Below are 15071 nucleotides of genomic sequence, written 5' to 3' on the forward strand. Positions count from 1 at the left end.
AATGGCCAAAGCGACCTGTGACCAGATTTTTGCCTCTCAAGACCAACAGTAGCCCATCTCATCAACACCCGTCTTCCTTTTTTGGTTGGCCAGTGCAACTTCCTACCGTGTTGTCTCATGAGCGTTTGGCATCCCACGGTCTACTGTGAATGGCATAGTACACAGGATGGCAGACAAAATCATTAAGCTCAAGAACACGGTCATCCGCTTTCCCTCACCTGATGAGCTTGAGCAAATTGGTGCTGGATTTCAGCAGCTCGCCGGATCTGCAGCATTTATTTCCCAAAGTTGTGGGAAGCATTGATGGTTACCACATCAGGATTAAACCCCCAAGTGCAGATGCTCTGTGTTATTTTAATCATAAACTGTTTTATTCTGTGCAGCTAAAGGCTATATGTGACCACCAGTGTCAGTTTCTTGACCTCTTTGTTGGCTAACCTGGCTCAGTGAATGATGCACGAGTTCTGAAAAACAGCCCTTTGTATGTGCATAGCCTCTATCCACCTGAAGGCTATTACATTCTGGGCGACGGAGGCTACCCCTGTATGTCAGAGCCAATTGCTGTCATCACACCGTACAGGGAGCCAGTAAGAAATGCTCTGGCAGCCAGGTTTAACAGGCACCATGTGAAACTATTTTTTCTAAAAGGCTCAACAGTCTCTCTTCCCTAGCCTCATCCCTGCTGGCCCTTTCCTCAGCCCTCTTCTCCTCCCTCTCAAGCAGCTCCAGAATTGGGTCCCTCCTCTGCCTTTTAGAAGGCCCTGACTCCTCTGCTGCTGACTCAGCTTCTTCAATTGGCTCTGGCTCTGTGGGAACTGAACCAGGGGAGGCTGATGCTGAGGCTGATGCTGGAGGGTTCTCCCCCCAGGCTGAGGCAATTAGGCAAGGAGGCGCAATGGATGGCCTCCTGCGATTCAGTGCCACTTCCTGATGGGGGTGTCCGGAGCTCCTGCACACATTTTAAGTTACAAAAAACAGTTTGTATAATATACTATTTTTAAAATGCTTAATACTGCAAAGAACTTACACAAAGAGTTTCATTTAACCTATTCTACTCGTCTATTCTATCTGATCTTACATCTGTGCTTTCACTATGTAGCATGACAGTCAAAAGCAATGGATACCTTATATGTTTTGTTCAGGTTCCCCCACTTCTTGGCTGCTCGGGCCGGACCCACCACCCCAGCCAAGCCTATCTCCTTAAGTACAGGATTCCAACATAAAAAACATACTGTAAGGTGTGAACTGAAAACAAGAATTGGAACTATCAGTGCCGTTAACAACATTCATATCTGGTAATTTAGTGAAAGGGTTAGGAGTAATTTCCCTTTTGTTATGACATAACTCACTCCCATCCAGCTGCTGCTGCATATCTTTTCCCTGAAAACAGGGAATCCTTTTGGGTCCTGAGCCTAATCATATTCTCAACATTCTCTTCGGTCCCTGAAGAGATTACGTTACATTTATTCACAATTAATATTTGTTTACTGCTTATGTGACACTCTTACACTTGAGTGTCACATAAGCTCCACAATAAACATCACAAGTAACTAGCTCTTCATTTCAAATTCAAAGAGCTAGTTACTTGCCGATTAAATTTACTGTAGCGAACACTATGTAGCGATATATTATTACAGCAAATGGGATCACCACCATAACTATCATGCAATCGCGTATAAGACATTTGTATACAGCATTTGAAGACACATATCAATGGTCGCTAGCCGATTTCGGAGACAGCATGCCGTTACATAATTGTTATTTTCAGTCAAATGGGAATTTACTTACATTTATAGTTTTTCTGCTGTCGGTGCTCTTCACCTCTTCTTTCCGCCATGTTGTAATGTTGTGCGATTTGGCGCCGCGGCCGCAATGCTCACTAAGCATTCGGACACCACTACAAAATGGCGTATTCACTATATAGTGAACACTGAGTGATTTCGGACACAGCTTTAGTATCCACGTAATTCCTGACTTCGAGAGTTTACCCATGGTTCATAGCGGTCGTCGGTTATGCATTTCTGGTTGAACTCTTTGTTTACATTAGCGTAGCTGTAATACTCACTAGTGTAACCGGCTTTTAAAAGCAAGAAAGCGACAAAATGAACATAAACCGTAGGTGGATTCACGGTACGGATGTTTTAAAGAGTCGTGAGGACATTTCCGTAGCAGTGCCTCATCCGTCAGTTCTCACGGAGTGGGTAGATGACATGAAGCAATGGCCTGAAGTTAGCTACATTGACCAAGCTAACTATCTCTTATTTTCCGAGGGTGTTGATGGCGAAGAATTGTGTAATTACAAAAGCACAGAAGCGTACAACTACCTGCGTAGTAACAAGATAGGGACAGTACTGCTGAAGAAACACGGGGACTTTATATTTCTGAAGGCACCAGTCGAGCCCAGCCAGAGCGTCCATCAAGTTAAACACACAGAGTGGGTAATGCTGAGGGAAAAGCGGAGTCGTGGAGATATGCGGCTGTTTGTGCATAGCCGGGTCAGGGAAGTCATGAAGTCATGCAGCAGCTATTTTGTGGAAGGTACTCATAAACCCAAATATAGCGGTTGTAATGTTTAAACACTAGGGCGAGTGAAGAACTGATGAAGATATAATTGATTTTATTGTACAGCTCACAATGTTTTGCACAGGTCTAAAGTCTGCAACACTTCTGATCTGGGCACCCAGTGAGCAGCTTTCCTTTACGGTCCAGTATGACCAGGAGCGCTTGAGAGGTTTTTACTTCTCACGTATGCTGCCTCGGCTTGTCAATGAATATGCTGCAGGACGGTTTCAACTTAATGAGAGATACACTGAGATAATGGGCAAGGATTAGTGCACAAGTGGCAGGAATTTACATATGTGCCATACATGGCTGTGTGGATCAACCTTTTTTTAATGGAAAAACTTTTTATTTTATTTTTTTCACCCTTCTGTTCTCACAATAAGATATGAAACATGATTCCCACAGTTTATTTTGCAGCAAACAAAGCATTCACATACCAGCATGTTAAATTTAAAAAGATGACATTTAATGTTGCGAGTGATGACATTTTTCCATCTTCATAGTTAATGTTACAAACTCACAAAAAGTATCAGTTAAAAAAAATTCAATGTAAACATAATTTGGCATAAGGTCATCGTTTTAAGTAATGGCATTAAGTGTTAATATTGTCTAAATGAAATTCATAGGCATTCATTCTGTGCAACAGAACAAGCATTCAAAGAATGACCACATAAAACCAATGAATACCTAAATGTTCTGTATCCATCAATTTTTCAACCATTTTACATTTAAATACAAGTACTGTACCATTTTAATTGATTGTTATACAAAGGTTCTTGATATCCATGTAAATATTTCATGTCTCAGTCTACTCATGTAGATCGCATGCAAGCTCAGTTTGGGTCACGAATGAGATCCTGCCTTAAATTGGCAAGAGCAGCACATATTCTTAGAATCTTGTCTATTTTCGGAGCCATGGTAATCGGAACAACCTGTGACAGTACTTTGTAAACTTTCAAACGTCTGATTGCTCTTTCAACATGAATTCTTACATGTGCAATCCTTCTAGTGCATGTCACCTGTTCCTCAGTTAGCTCTCCACGTTTTATTGTAAAACAAGGCATGACCAATTTGACCTTCCTCTCAAAAAGTAAATCACTTATAGTAAAACCTCTATCTGCCATAACCTCATCTCCAGGCATTAAGTAGTCTTATGGTATGGCCACAGCAAACGTGAATTTGCGGCACGATTACATACAAAGTCAATGCAAAGACGCGTTTAGACACCGATTCGCCTTGGCCGGCGCGTTTAAGTTGGCTCGTTTGGGGCGTTTGCGCGTTTGGAGCGTTCACGTGTTTGGGTGGCAGACGCGAATTCGAGTTGAAAATATTGAACTTTTGACGCGAATTCACGTGAAGGCTTGCCATGGCCGCCAATCAGCAGCAGGGGCAGTCAGGGAAAAGATGGAAGTTCTCTGTGGTCCTCTCTTTCCTCGACCCCTTCATTATACCCAGGGGGACCTCCGGGAACATGGGTCAGGGGTTCGGGTGGTTGGAGGTTCGAAGGGTCAAGGATGTGATCGCAGGGAACAGCCAGGCAGGGCTGGTGGATTACCAGGGAGAGGCAGCAGACCTTGATTGTGATCTCCAAAGTTTTCACACACTCTCCTGTCATGCTTTTGAAATCACAGCTCATTGTTTTTCAGCTGCTCTTTTGAACATTCGGTCTTCAAATGAACAGGCTCTCTACTCCGCATGCGCAGTGCCGCGCTAACGCCCGTTTGCCCCTCAGTTTGTAAAAATAGTCCAGTCCATGTTGTATTAGGAAAGTTATTCTTAAATGCTGTAGGCATGGTTGCCAGAATAGTTTCTCTTGGAAGCCATGGAATCAAAGGTTGTAAAACTTCCTCCAGTTTGTCAATCCAATATGAGATTATCTTGCTAGCTATGCTCTGTGATACATGGAACTGTCTGCTCAGATCACCCATTACATGGATGGTCTTTAATTTCATAAGTAGGGTTGCCAACCGTCCCTTGAAAAACGGAATCCTCCCGTATTTGGACTTGAGCATACGCGTCCTGTGCTGAAACGATAAGGGACGCACTTTGTCCCGTATTTCTCTGAGGGTCAAACATAAACTGCTATATATTTATGGTTTCAATGAAAAGCAGGGCAATTTATACGAGAAAGTACGGTAATTCCATCCCATTCCCCTCTCCTGCTCTGTGGCCAATGAGCTGACCGAACACTCACACGTTGCTATGACGCCACAGAACGTGGCTCGCCTCATTGGGCGAAGCGCTGTCACTTTGGCTGTTTCCCAAAGCCCAGGTACCTTGCCTTGCCTTGCCTTGGAAGGCAGTGCCTCCGAAGCCACTTCCTTCCAATCCAAGGCAAGTGTCCTGCCTCTGCTCAAAAGGAGATGCAAATGGAAGAGCCTACAAAGGCATATTTTGGGAGGAGCTCAGATGGCTACAAATATTGTCATAGCTTGCCACTTTTCTACACTTTCTGCTTTTTTATAGTCACATCATTGGCACTCTGCAGGTGCAGCTTCTCAGTAATTATAGTTACATGAGTGACACACAAAGGAGTTAAGTGGTGGACATGGTATAAGTTGTTATTTTCAGAGGTGTATTTTGTTACTTACATTTAAATTGAAATTTACCACGCGCCTCCGCTGGTGCGTCTTTTCCTTCCATTTTTTTCCTTTTTTGTAGATTCATGCGTTGTATGTTGGGTATTTATAGCCATGGCGAGGCAGCGAAGGATACACCTGTGTATCCTTGGTCAATTAGCCACATGCTAACCAAACGGAGGACATATGCCTCCGGAGGACATGAACATTGGAACAGCACTGGGGCAGCGACTGATGATGTGGATGCCTGCCCACGCCCACATCAGACCAAGGCAAGGCAAGGTACCTTGGCTTTGGGAAACAGCCTTTGTGTTGTTAGGGAAGAAGATAACACTGCAGCATGGATGTCGCCGGCATGAATGCATATCTCTTGGATGCTACTGAAGGCACTACTCCCCTGCGTAAAAAGCTGAAAAGGCTTCAAAAGTAAAGAGTCAAGCGGGAGGAACAAAACACGTGGCTGCGAAAGGCGCAGGATAGTGTGTAGTTCTAGTGCATGCGCGCTGTACTGTGTAGTGAGCATAGACCAAATGGAAGCGAGAGACTTTTAGTGCCACTTTCTTCTGTAAAAGCAACATGACCAGGTGGTCTAACTGTTGTTGATTTTTGTAACCAGTATGTTTCATAAAAATATGATGATTTGCAGGAAAATTCATGGGGAATAAGATGTAACCCTCTTTTGCAATGTACTAAAATATTTTTAACAGTTAATACACAGTTAATACAGTTAATACACAATTTGTCAAATGGTAAACGCAACGTGAATTTCAGTATTTGTCCTGCTCTGTAATGCAAAAACGCATATGATTGCGTTTTAAATCAATTTTTAAAAATGTATTCAAGTGATCATTTCAAATTGAGTCACTGCTTTTATAGGTACGCTTGCATGCACTCTTAAGTGGATATAAATCTATCTTTTCTCTTGTAAAAAATGGTTCAAAAGCTATTTGAAATTACATGATACCAACTGGAAAACATACATTTTTGCAACCCTGATGCAAACTTTTCAAACATGTTTTTCATGTTTTATTTAAATTCAGTCATTTATACGGAAATAGTGCAAACCAATGTAAATGCCCAAATAAATGGGTAAAACTTTTCCAACATTATTTTTAGCTGCTCATTGTGCAAACTCTCATCACTGACCCAAAGTTTTTCAATTTGAGACTTGTATTTATGGTTACGATACCTACATCCATGAAAACGTTTCGTCTCAGACAGTGCTTGCATGCCCTTATGACAAAGACAGTATACGATGTTATATGCAAATTGACACAAGTTTGAAATTTAAGATTTAATATCCAGCACCAAAACAAATACGACGCAAAAATAACAGAAATATTGATCCTGTTGCCAAACAGCTTACGTTTATCAGCATATGCTAAAAGGAGGAAAACCGATGCATACAATAGGGAATAAATGCAATTAGAGTAAAACTTACGGGGTCCATCTTACGCATCTCCAACAATGTTTAGGTTGCTGCTGCTGGAAGTAACTGTTTCAGTCACAGTTGCACGGACCACCTTTCGCCTTCTCTTCTTTGGGGGAGGTCAGTCGTAGACTCGTAGCCCAGATAGAGTTCCGGATCAGAGTGCAGTTCCATGGGCTTTTTATCGATGAAGTGGAAGGAGCAAACATACACTCTCTTCGGGGGATGTTTCAGTCTCAAAGCTGCGAGCCCCGCCAGTCTCCTTTCCTCCTGCCTTGGCATGGCGTGCAGAGCGTAGGGCTCAGGGCACGGACATGTTTGGTGACTTTGTTGATGTTCGATACAATAAGTCTCAGAAAAAAAACTCAATTTTTTTTTGAGTTGTTGTGGCAACTAACAACTGCACGTTGTACTGGAGCTCATTTTACAAAAAATATCGCATTTATGACTAAAGACAAGACGCGAGATGTTTTGAGCTATCCATTTGCAGTGCAACTGGAAAAAGAAAACTGCCGGCAGAAGTTATCTTTAATGGCAACACCCGTAGGCTCCTGAGGAAAGGGGTGGATACTGAGAGTATTCAGAGAAGAGCAGAGCTAAGTTTAACTGCTTTACTTTTTGATTACTGCATTTAGTCAACCCAGGTATCAAAAGATTCAAGATGAGCCTAAAGAAAAAGGAAATGTTTACTGCAGAGGACATACCTAGGGTTGTCGAGTTGTTTAAAAAGGCAGATGAAGATGGGAGTGGAGGTTTGGATGTTGAAGAATTCTGTGAGACAATGCAGGATTTATATCCAGAGGCAACGAAACAAGAGCTGGTTGCCCTCCATATGCAGATTGATACCAACTGCGACTCCACCGTGGATCTGAAGGAGCTGTTAACATTTCTACACTAAAAAAATAAAAATAAAAAAAAGAGCCAGAGATTGAATTAGATCAGTTAGTCTTCACAAACCCTTTGAGACTGTTGATGTGAAGCATCACAAGAATATCCTGAAAATATTTTTCTGTCCTTTCGAAAACATCAAGGTCTCTGAATATGTTTTCAAACAGGCAGAAACAGAAACAATCAGAGAATATCAGGTGGGTAACTATCTTACCATGAGCACTGATGGCGTCCTCAAGGTCTGGACAGACTCATTTGATGAACCGCAGACAGTACCAATGATACACGCAGGACATAAAGAACCTCCTTACTCGAAGAAGACAAAAAAATGTGTTAATGACATGGTATACATACCAGAGCTGTCCCAAATAGCTGTCTGTACTGATGATAGAGAGCTTATTTTCTACAGACAGGAACAATTTCCTTCAAAGTATGAGATCTATCAGAGTTTGCTGTTTGAGGAAAACATGATCAAATGCATGAACTACTGGTCGGACGGCAGAAAGACTGTGTTTTCTGTTGGTGATTCTGATGATTTTATCTACATTTTCATTGCATACAATAAACACAAGGGGAATAGTCTCTTTTGCAGAGACAGCTTTGAGGAAATCTCTCCGAAGAATTATCCAACGGCTTATGTTTCTTCCCTTTTGAAAAACAAATCGCCAGATTATCTCTGTACCAGAGTCCGCGTTTTTGACAACATATGCAGCCAGATTAACTTTTTTCCATTTCTTGACGCCCATGCTGTCTGTGGTTGTTCAGCCAAGGAGATGGTCCTTGTTCAGGTGTCCCAGTCTCAATCTGAGACACAGTGCCAGTTACCGACACGTAAACACTCTAAGTCAGGGTCCAAGGTACTCAAAGTCAGACACTGTAAGACAACCTTCAAGAGCCTCAAGTATAAAGAGCATTTCACCTGTGTTGAATTCATGCCTCCTTATGAACATCTGGTGACTGGTTGTATGGACGGCTCACTACGGGCGTGGAAACCAAACAATCCAAAGTTTTTTGAAGAAGTATTGGAAGGACACACCAGTTTTTGTCAGTTTGTCGGAGGACAAAACGGCACGTGTATGGTCCCCAGTTACCTGGCAGTGTATACAAGTTTTAGATTTGAAGGCCATGGGGATGGCACCCATCACAGCTGCCTGTTACAACGTACGTAACAATGAGCTTGTTGTGGCAAACTCCAATGTTGCCAAAAATCTTGGTAAGGGAACAAGTTTATTCCAAAATTTGCTAACATCCCATTATAACCCCCTGTGTTGTGCCCTATACCACAGTATTTTTGCACAGGTGGTCTCTGTCTGTCAAGCTGGCACAGCGACAGTCTGGGATGTAACAACAATATCTCACCAGACCAGCAAGTGGGGCTCACTGCTATTTCATTTGATGGTCCGCAACGCAGACTTGTCACAGTTTCCCAGGATAGGCAAGTGAGACTGTGGAACTTCAACAATGGATCAGAGCTGAGAGTTCTACCTGTCATCGTGCAACAAGAAGTCACTGCTATTCTTTGTAGAGACAATAAAGTGTATGTGTCAGGAAGAAACTCCAACACCCTTTTTATCCTAGATCTGGAAGATGATGACCACAGATTTATAAAACACAAGTTTTTAAAAGATATCATCTCTATGGATGTGTACGAAAACACACTGATTACTGCCTCCAGCAACGGAAACATAGTTGTCTGGGATATTGAGAGTCTAGAGGCAATATACTGGATAAATCCCTGTGAAAGCCCACGTACCTACATGGTGGACAGTAAAAGTGTTGAACAGAAAGGACGGAAAGGAAAAGTACCTCCTTCCAAAATGCACCAGAATGACGAGTATATGCTAAAATCAAAACCCAGAGAGTCGACCAGAGAGATGGATTATGTGAACGACAGTCCTCTTGTTAGTTTGAAGACCAGGAGTTACAAAGTGGACATAGCCACACTGCTGACGACTGCAGGTGGCTACATCTATGCCTGGTCTCCGAAAATCAAGGGGGGTCTGTTGGCAAAGTTTAGGGCAGTGACAGATGACGGTGCTATCATTACTGCCATGACAACTGATGTCGAAGAAAAAACTCTACTGGCTGGGGACAGTAAAGGGAACATCTATCTGTGGAACATAGAGAATTTCTGTTTGGATAGAAAGTCACTGGGTGAGCCATTTGAGGACATCAAGGGTTGGAAAGTGTCATTGTGTCCTCCCCCTCTTTTGGCATCTTGGCAAGCTCATCTTAAAGGGGTGGTGAGTGTCAGGTGTGACTCTGCATGTGAGAACATAATCACTGCAGGGTTGGACCACAATGTACAGCTTTGGAAAAATACAGGCTGCCACATAGGCCTCTTCAGGAAGCACCAATGGGATTTAGCGTCTTTCACCCCTCAGAGGATTGACATGCAGGATTTACCAGAGCAGAGAGAAGAGCAGAGAATAGAGCCAGAAGAAAAATCCCAAATATTGACACTTAGTGAGGCTGAATATGAGAGAATTCTAGCGCACACAGATGAAGTTTTAGAAATGGCTAGAAAATATTAGAAATAGAAGAATAGAATAGAAAAACTTATCCCCGAGGGGAAATTCAGGAGTCACAGCAGCATTTCAGAAAACAAAAGTAAGAAAGTGTATAGAAAGTGTAAAAAGGTGAGGTCCACAAGAAAATAGATGACGACATCCCGTCCACCACTCTCCAGCCCAGCCATTGTCCACCTCCACAGGGTCTAGCACTGAGCCTCCCCAGCAGTCTGTTCAGTCTCTGACTCCTGGATCCTGTCTGCCCACAGCAGGCGAAGCTCCTCCAATGTGGCGCCGGCGTCCGATGTCAGCTCCGTCAGCCACGTCCGTGAACAGCACGATGCCACTCTGCCCTCCAGCAGCCCCTCTGCTGCTGTCCCAACAACGACAGATGGAAGGACAGGTCCATGTCGTCACTTCTTAGCTCACACCAGAGAACCAGCACGTCGTCCTCACCTCCTCCTCCTCACCTTGAGGGAAATCATCAAGCCTTATGGTGCGGCCACACCAAACACGAATTTGCGGCGCGATTACATACAAAGTCAATGCAAAGACGCGTTTAGCCGCCGATTCGCCCCGGGTGGCGCGATTCGCGCGTTTGGAGCGTTCACGCGTTTGGGCGGTAGACGCGAATTCGCTGGAGTTCAAAATATTCCCCCACGACGTCATTGTTTTGACGACGTTGGGGGGCAACTGCCGCCTGCTCCGGCTCCAACTCCGCTGGAGGATGGAGGAGAAAACAATCTGTGTGGTGTGTCATCATCCAGAGTTATACGATACGACGTGTGTACTCTACAGAGACCGGAAAAACAGGAGCAGGCTTGGTTGAAAGTCTCTGAGGAGACAGGTGTTGAATGTGAGTTCTGAAAACATTCGTTCCCAGCTGGATCTGCCTGCACGGGCTATCACTGAGTCCGACTGTGTTTTCCTCAGCGGAGTTTTAAGCCTGATAGAGAGGAGGAAAGAGTGGGGCAGGGGCAGAGCGAGGGAAAAGATGGAAGTTCTCTGTGCTCCTCTCTTTCCTCCACCCCTTCAGTCTTTAAATGAACGAGCTCTCTACTCCGCATGCGCAGTACCGCGCATTCGCGTGTTCGCGCCTCAGCTTGTCAAAAAAGTCCAGCTGCGAGACTCGGGCGTTCATGCGGCGCGTGACAGGCCATTCGAGCGAGTAAATTCGCGTGTTCGCGTTTGGTGTGGCCGCGGCATTACACTAGTTAGCATTGACATGCTACAGGCTGCTAACAGCTAATTTCACATGTAAACAATGCAGCCATGGATACATGTAGGATCTCCAGACAAACACAGGAGAAAAGTGGTAAAAATATCGCTGAAGCCACAAAAAGTTTGGTGTCCATGACCAACAATGAACCATACAAAGTAATGACCCACTCCAAATACAAAGATTACGGAAAAAGAGATGAAAAAAATTACAAGAAAAGGACAAAGAAGAGAGAGCTACTGCAACAGGCAGCTACTTGGGCAGCGCCTAGCAACAACAACGAAAAAAAAAAAAAAAAAAAAAAAAATATATATATATATATATATATATATATATATATATATATATACACACACACACACACACACACACATATATATATATATATATATATATATATATATATATATATATATATATATATATATATATATAATATTGGAGACATGGAAGAAATACAAAAACAAAAAGAACAATCTGCTCAACAGTTAGGATCCCAGTCCAAGGAATCTAATAACTTACCAAATGTTTTCCAACCCCAGCCTCCTAATGCAAGGCCAGAGTTGGATGCATTATGCAAAAAGCCACAGGGTAAAATCAGTTTAATGGAAGGAGACCAAATACATGACAGCTTTCGTATTCCATGTCCACATCCAAAGACATTTCCTAACACCCAGACACAAAGCCGTGGGTCCCGGTATAATGGTGCACCCAGGATCAAGCACGGAAAACAATATTGTAGCCAATATTGTTAATCCTCCAACTATTGAGGGGTCTAAACAAGCACCAAAACATGGTCATCTACCACCAGTCTCTGGAGGCATTGCTCAGCTCACAGCAGGCAACCCCACTCAAACCATGGGCCATCAGTCAACAGTCCGTTTTAAAATATCACATCATTGGTCTGACCAACCACCAAAGACTGACCACCTACCACCAATCTCTGGTGGCGTCACTCGGCTAACATCAGGCTACCCCACTCAAACCATGTGACATCAGTCAACAATGAGATCCCTGGCTAAATCAAATAAAGGGTCTGAACAAATACCAAAGCCTGACCACCTACCACTAATATCTGATGACTTAACGCGGCTAACATAGGGCAACCCCACTCAAACCATGGGCCATTAGTACACGAGCTCTAAAACAACATTAAATCAGGGGTCCAATCAAACACTAAAGCATGATCACCTACCACCAATATCTGGTGGCGTCACTCGGCTTACATCAGGACACCCAACTAAAACCATGAGACATCAGTCAACAACGAGATCTCAAGGTAAATCAAATGAAGGGTCTAATCAAGCACCAAAGCCTGATCACCTACCACCAATATCTGGTGGCGTCACGCGTCTAACATCAGGCAGCTCAACTGAAAGGATTCGCTGGAACAATCCAGGCTTGAAAATTGTTAAACTGACTGAATCAGGGGCTCTGAAAAGAAAGTAAAGCCCAGTCACCTACCGTCAGTACCTTTAGTACACAACTAGACAAACTACACAAATCACCCACCACCCTCAGGTCTGAACTCACTCCCAAGTGTGTTTGGCTGTGTGTCCAAAATAAAAAAAACAATGCTGCAATGAATGAGCCATGTCATTTTTTATTGGTTTTCTCCGAGTGCCTTGGTTTCTTCCCACAAATGGGGTAAAATTGTAAGAAAAATAAATAAATAAATAAATTAACAAAAACTAATGACATGAATCAACTCAATGTGCTGTAGATTTCTAGTATATTTAGGCAAGTTGGTGTGCATTGTGACGCCTTCCTGTCTCTAGAGCCTGCTATAGTTTGCCACACCAGATATATAAAAAGTTGGCTAATAACTTTCACTCAGCCCTGTGAGGCTCTGTGTGGCTCTGCATGGTTCTGCATGGTTCTGCATGGCTCTGCATGGTTCTGCATTGCTCTGTGTATAAACCTGATTGGGGATGTTAATTAATGGAGTATTAGCTTATATTTAAAAAAAAAAACTACATTAAAGGGATAGTTCAGTTTTTTTGAAGTGGGGTTGTATGAGCTCTATATGACCACTAAGGACATGAGATACAGTAGAAAGTTGTCTCCTCTCCCTCAGTAAGACACAAACTGTAATCGATGGTGACGAGGAAATAGGCGCTAACAGGGAGAGACGGTACCAGATTCAAAGGCTATTTTCTCTGCCTACATGAACTAAAATCAAAAAGTAATACCACAGTTTGAGAGTATGCTACATAAAATAATTTTTAAGTGCATTAAGTCTTCAGAAATATAAACATTTATCCAGACCTAACTAACTGGTCATGTATCCTTCCGCACAGCGCTAGTGCGCTCTGTCCCCCCTCCTCCTTTCAGCTGTAGGGAATGTAAACAAGCTATGCTTCGGGCGCAGGTTGTAGCCTCGTGTAAGTTTGATCAAGTATCGTAATTCTTTTGTTTGTACTCTAAGGATTGTGAGGCAGCGTAGGAAATTCAAAATGAGTGACTATGACAGCGACAATGAAGTTCCATTCACTTTGGAACTAAAAGGATACCTGTATGAACCGGAGCACACAGAAGAAGAGCTGCTTCAGATGGCGACTGAAAGGAATACAGAGGAAACATCCACAGACACTGAACATCAAGATGCTGAGTGTTGCTGTAATATACTGCTGGAGAGAATGTGGAATAGTGGTAGACCACTCACATATATATATAGGTTGATTCCTTTCTGAAAAGGGGTAAAGAACGAGGTTAAGATCCTTAATATTTACATCATGTCAGTTTCTTCTAGACATGTTTCTTGGGGATAAATACACCAGAGATAAAAAAATATTTGTTACGTGAACTTTTGATGACTGCTAAGAAAATGGTGACAATAAAATGGATGGATTCCAAGCCACCTTCAATGGCACAGTGGTAACAGAAATTGAAGAAGGTGTATGGAATGGAAGCTTTAACTTCTCAATTACAATTACGGTCTGACATTTTTGTGAAAAGATGGCAACCTATAGCAAGATGTTTGTTTAATTAAAGGGAACTGTGCATTGTGGAACTACCTCTTAAGTAACCATTTGATCATTGTTATGATTTTTTTTTTATTAATTTATTCAATTTGTTTAGCTCTCCAGACCACAATAAGCTGTCCTTTTTTTTCTTTTTTTCTTTTCTTTCTATCTATTTATTCTATCTATTTCATACCTGTTTTTTTTTTATTTCCCTTGCATTATCATACTTTCCCTGTGAGGCTGTCAAGGAATGTTCTGTACTGTTTTTCTTTGCTTAAAAAGTGGAAAATAAAAATAAAGTTCCAAAAAATAAAAAAAAATCTGTTTCTGTTAATCATCATAATTTGTAGGTTCACGCATTATTTACTGTCTATATTGCAGTGGCGATTGCTAGACTGCGAGGGAGGCTCAGCATCTTCTCAGTTGTTCTGGACTGAGGCTTTACCGATCCCCAGCAAGTTTACCTTTCGTAAAAATGATGAGTGATGAGAGAACACTGGTAAAATCCCTGGAAAAAACACCTGGTTGGTATGACAGGGTCACAGATAATTTTCTTGAAAAGGAACGGAGGGTAGAATTTGTGTTCAAATAATAATGAGCTTCCCCTCTTTGACTGACCAGCAGCCGCCACTGCTATATTGAGTCCATGTTTGGTCAAAACCTCAGCTTCAAACCTACTTTTTCATTAAATTAGCAAAGTCCAATCTGTATTTTGAGTATCAGCAGTTAATATTGCTTGTTTGAAGTCAAACCTGGTTAACTGAGGTTGGATAAAGAAGACATATTTAACACACAGGCAGAAGTTGCTGGCGTTTCAGTGTTCAGTGCTTAATCACTGCTACCATCTGCTGAAAGTCACTAGTTAGCATGGTCGCTATTAACTCTGAGACACCGGTTGCACTGTAACTGTCAAAACTT

The sequence above is a fragment of the Halichoeres trimaculatus genome, unplaced genomic scaffold (genome assembly GCF_033239565.1).
Source record: "Halichoeres trimaculatus isolate MK-OKI-2021-1 unplaced genomic scaffold, fHalTri1.1 fHalTri1_scaffold_9, whole genome shotgun sequence".
Taxonomy (NCBI): domain Eukaryota; kingdom Metazoa; phylum Chordata; class Actinopteri; order Labriformes; family Labridae; genus Halichoeres; species Halichoeres trimaculatus.